Raw genomic sequence first — 5,733 nt, forward strand, 5'->3', positions numbered from 1 at the left:
TGAACATTGGCATACCAAACCTTTCATCATAAAAAAATGAACAGGAAAAGAAAATAACTCATCTTCACACTTGTCACTATGTGATCCTTATATGTTTCTTGTAAATGCTATGCCAGATACAGGAAAGAAAGAAATCAAAGGCCCAGATCATCATAGCTTGCAATAAAAATTCATTACAGAATGGGGTTGTTTTTCAGACTGATCTAGGCCTAACTCCTTCTTGCCTTTAAATAATTGGCTATACGCCAGGCTTGGTGACTCAGCCTGTAATCCAGCACTTTGGGAGGCCAAGGTGATTGGATTGCCTGAACCCACGGGTTCGAGACCAGCCTGGGCAACTTAGCGAGACCTTGTCTCTATAATAAATAAATAAAATTAGCTGGGCATGGTTACTGATCCCAGGGCTGACCACCAGCCCCTCACAGAGGCATCTCACATTAACCTGCCCACCATTGCTCCGTGTAACACAGACTCTCCTCTGCGCTATGTGGACATTGCTATCCCGTGCAACAACATGGGAGCTCACTCAGTGGGTCTGATGTGGTGGATGCTGACTCGGGAAGTTCTGCACATGCGTGGCACCTTCTCCCGTGAACACCTGTGAGAGGTTATGCCTGATCTCTACTTCTACAGAGATCCTGAAGAGATTGAAAAGGAAGAGCAGCCTGCTGCTGAAAAAGCTGTGACCAAAGAATTTCAGGATGAATGGACTGTTCCAGCTCCTGAGTTCACTGCTACTCAGCCTGAGGTTGCAGACTGGTCTGAAGGTGTGCAGGTGCCCTCTGTGCCAATTCAGCAGTTTCCTACTGAAGACTGGAGTTCTCAGCCTGCCACAGAAGACTGGTCTGCAGCTCCCACTGCTCAGGCCACTGAATGGGTAGGGACAACCATGGAGTGGTCTTAAGCTCTTAAGCAACACATGCATTTAAGCAACACGGAAATAAGGTTGGCAGAAAATAAACTTGTTTCTAAGGGAAAAAAAACCAACTTCTGTTTTTTGTAATTAAATCAGGCTAGATGTAGAAAACATTTAAACCCCCACCCCATTGCCCTTAATCCCCCTTTTCCTCTCCTAGCACAGTTTCGCCTGACTGAGAAGGCCATTCAGATGTTCAAACCCAAAGAAAGAGACAATGATTCCCACACCTCCATGATGGATAACACTGAGGAAATGATGAAGAGAACCCACTACTACTAATTCATGATTGTTATAATGTTTGGTTTCTTAGGGTTACTGCCCTGTACAATCCACATTCCTTAGAATTACAAGACTGTGCTCACCCTCGCTGGAACAGAATGATTCACACACTCCATGGTTGTATTCACACAGTTAGTAAAATACAGTGTTTATTTCATGATCAATAGTTAAAGTCAGAAATACAATTATATTAATCTTGTAACCATAACTGGTACACTCTTTTGTATTGTTGTACTCATTGATTAATAATGTATCACTATGAATAATGTTTTACTTTGTAGAAGCTCCACTTATTCTTTGCTTAGAATTACTAATAACTGAAAATTGCAGTTTCCTTGTAACGGGAACCAAGAATATGCAAACAATGCGTGTTATTGACAAAATGCAATAATAATTGGAATTTCACACAATGTTTTGTAAGTTAGTAGTTTGATATTAATCAGTAGCAAATGCCAATGCTTATGCTTATGAATACAAACTGCAAAATTTGAGATGCTGAGCTGGCCGTGGTATCTATACTGGCTTGTATCCCTGAATTCTGAATTCACAAATAAACTTCTTTTTTCTCAATTCTTGGCTTCTTGAATCTTATTGGAGGCGTGAGAGAACAATGTGTTCCAGGGACCTTTTCAGATGCAATATGCCAAATGATTCCGGTATATGGACAAGGATTATTTGCAAATGGAAAAATTCTGGTAACATAATAACTGAAGAAATGAACTACTGATTTTATTTTTCATACCTTATGATAAATATCTGTGCTCTAGTCAGAAAATCTGAAAGAAATGTGATCTATTTACTGTAAAATGCTGATGCAATATGCCAAATGAATTGCATAAAGAAGCATAATAATTATTTGTGAATGGAGACATTGAATTAGAAAAATAAGTTCAGAGATGATGACTGAATTATGAATTATACATTGTGTACCTTATGAAAAGCATCTTGGATTAAACAAACATGGGATTGCTTGGCTTGCCAAACTGACCATGGCCCTGTGTTGTTCACAACCACTGCAGGGCAATTTTCCTCATGGCTTTCTTCTCACCAGATAGGTTTGCCCACACAGACAAGGGTCTTGAAAAGGCAAAAATAAAATCGTATTAGCTTGAGTGTGGTTGCATGGCTGTTTCTGGGGTGACTTACTGTTCATGTTGTGGTGAGGCTTTAAGCTGCACTGGGAGAAGAGAACTCTCAATCTGGAGAAAAGCCCTGAGAAGGGGAGGGCATCTTCATGGGGTTTGAGGTGCTGAGAGCTATGAGGCTGCGTGAGTGCAGGAAAGGGGAATGTCTCAGGGGTAAAAATCTGGAGTGGGTTTCTGGGTTGTGTGAGAACCTACTGCCTCAGAGGCAGAAGCTCCATGGGGAAGAAGTTTAACCTGTGGATGACTTGAGGAAACATTTCTGAACTGGAGAGGAATCTAACCAGGAACAGACCATAAATGTCCTCTGTGAATACTGAGGCAGGAAAAGAACTAGGGCCAGAACAGGTCCACAGAGAAGAAAGACTTGAAGAGGCCAATTTTAATTGGGACAGAAGAAAGGGGAAACTCTGCAGCCTCAGAGTAAGCCTCTGACATGTGAAGCAGCCTCACAGAGGCCCTGCACAACCCACAGCTTCCGGCCTCTCCAACCCCCTCCACAACACCCATGTCCTCCGTTTTTCTGAGTTTGAAAAATTCATGCTGTCATTCCTTCTCCTACATTTCTTGGTTGTTTGGTGCTCTGCATTCTCCAAGTTCTTACAAGCTCTTATTCCCTTAACCTGCAACCTCTGGGATTCATCAGGGCTGCAGGCACCCCACAGAACTGTGGGGGATTGGGGCAAAAGGACTCTTTTCTCCACTTGTCTTTCCTTCTTCTTGACTGTTTTTTTTTCTGTCTCTCTGATGTCTATGCTCTTTAGTGCTAGATGCCCATCATCTCCGCTTCGTGTTCACCATCCTTAAGGCTGCACACTGTCTCTGACATCTTACAGGCATTATAGGCCCATGATTCCCTCTCCTTTCTAAAGTCTGCATTCCCATTCAGTCCCTGCTGGGGACTAGATCATTTGTCTAGCGACCACATCTCCTTGAGTCTTGCTAAATGTCAAGCTCAGTGGGAAGCTGACTTATAGAACAGAGGTAAAGACTTGACATTTCCACAGCGCCCCTCACCCAGCCAAAAAGTGATGCAACTGCTCACCCAGATCTCTATTAAAGAGCTAGCTGCCCTAAACTCTCCCAGCTGGGTACCAGACTCTGGTAAACACTGGCTCTCCCTCTGGAATCTGCTATGCCAGGACATGTCCACCCTGCACTCTCACACTGCACCAAGTATGGAATTTAGACACCCTCCTCTGCTCAAACTTTCTTGTTCTCTTTACAGGCTTCAGCCCTTCAGCTTCACTTCTGTCTGGGCAGTATCAGCATGCCTACGTCTTCTTCCTCTTTCTAATGATTCTTGCCCACTGGGAATTTTAACTTTTCTATCATCTTTGTCTTTTGTGCTGTGACCTGTGTTGGCCCCTTCATCTGGTACTCCCTGATCTAACTCTAAGGCTCCTGAGACCCATGACTTTCGTGTCTAGGCTTCAATCAGCCTCACTCCCTAGACCGACACAGCATAGACACACACACATATCCAAACATTTGTCTGTGCCTCTGTCACCCTGGGTTTGGGTAAAAGCCCCCCAGTTTTTGGACTCCAGCTCCAAGTGTGCCTTCAGAGCCCCTTCCTGAAGCCACCTCCTTCTGAAGTGGGTCTGAAATGCTTCTCTTCCCTAATGCATTCATTTTCTAGCAGACTATGCTTTGGAGCTCTTTTCATTCCCATCTCCCCAGCACCCATCATGACTTTTCCTCACTGGCCACTTCTAATTCCCCAAGTCCCAGAGATTCTGCTGTGGTTCTCTAGAGGGCTTTCCACAAGGCAGTGGATATCTCGGTACACTGCTCAGATCCCATTCCCAAGCTGCTCATTCCCACCTGCTAGATTTCTTCATCTGCAGAGATTTGCCATCAGTTAAAGAGCAATGATTTGGCCCAAGTGGTTGCTGACACTCCTTTCCTGAGTACAGGCAGCAGCCAGGAACTCACCAGCACAGAGATCTAAGGGTGAACAAGGTGAGGCCCTAGAACAGTGGTGTGTGCCCAAGAGCTTTTCTTGCATCAGATGGAAGATGGTCTCCAGTCAAACTTGATCACTGCTAGGTTCCCTGAGCTGCCCTGCCTAGGTTTTGGTTTGTCCTCCTTCAGGACATCGCTTCAGCCTGTGTTTTTATGGTCATCTACTGGGAAATGTAACCCACAGATTGTGCCTGCAACAGTCCTAGAAAGCCCACAGTAAAGGTCACATCCGGATTTGATCCAATCCCCACAATGTGTCAGTGAACACCTCACCTCAGCTGGTAGTTGAAGGGCTGACATGTCACTGGGCACATTTCAGATATGAGAGGGCTGATGTTTCGGCTGCAGTGACTGGGCTGAACTATAGGAGATGCACAGCAAGTTCATTGTCTCTGGATTAACCACTGGGGAAAATGAAAGCACTTAGGAGGGTGTAATTTGTTGTCTCCTATTTGGAGCCACGTATTCACTGAAGACAAAAGAACTTGCTTTGATTTATCACTAAGCAATGGAAAGTAAAAAATGAGAGTTGGAAGGGCACCTCATGATCAGCAGCCAAAGGTCAGATAGGTCTGAGGCCAAGGCTCAAGATGTAATGACAAAGGGCCAAAATATCCAGGAGCCAGAAGATGGGTGTACTCTCTTCCCAGCATGAGCAGGCAATGAAAGCTTCCCATTTGGGGCCCTTCTTGACCTGACCCTATAGGTGACCCCATTTTTTTCTGGTTCTAATTTGAATCCTTTCCCTGACCCTTGTACTTGAGCTTGGTAATATTTTGTCCCCTTACTCATACCTCCTTGTGCCCCCCTGGCACAATGTAGGCTCCCACCGCTTCTCCTTACCTGTAATTTTTGCACTAGGAGCCAATATGGCCACTGAACTGTTTGGAAGGCAGGGACTTTAAACAAACAATGATGTCAGTTACCCTCTTCTATGCTCAATGACCAGAATCACTCCTGTTGTGTTCATAAAAAGAACAATTACTTGGAAAGATAACTCTTCAGAAGGGCATTATCGCAAATCTTAGAAGGAATCCTACAGAACAATTTTTAAATCATTATTTTTATTATGATGTTGTGGGGTACAGTTAAGGGTTAGGTATACAGTTACGTTTCATTCAGGCACCCTGTTGATAAAAGGTGTTTCCCCGTCCCCAGACAGATATATGCTACTGTTAATCCCATCTCCCCCCCACCCCATAGTTTCCCAGTACCGTCAGTCATTTTCTCATAGTATTACATTGGATGTTCAAGGTCCATTATATGAGTGAGAACACGTGATACTCGGATCTTTGTTTCTGTGAGAGGTCACTCAGTATTATAGACTCTAGTTCCATCCAGGTTGCTGCGAAATTCATGATTTTGTTCTTTTTTATGACTGCGTAGTATTCCATTGTGTATATGTACCACAAAGGCTTAACATTC

At 44.0% G+C, this 5,733-nt stretch overlaps 1 pseudogene; it reads left to right on the forward strand.

The window, feature by feature from the left end:
* The first annotated feature begins 385 nt into the window (after positions 1-385).
* LOC103249391 lies at positions 386-904 on the forward strand (annotated as a pseudogene).
* The last annotated feature ends 4,829 nt before the right edge of the window (positions 905-5,733 follow it).

Source organism: Carlito syrichta, unplaced genomic scaffold, assembly GCF_000164805.1.
Source record: "Carlito syrichta isolate Samal-C Ts95f unplaced genomic scaffold, Tarsius_syrichta-2.0.1 Scaffold41890, whole genome shotgun sequence".
Lineage (NCBI taxonomy): Eukaryota > Metazoa > Chordata > Mammalia > Primates > Tarsiidae > Carlito > Carlito syrichta.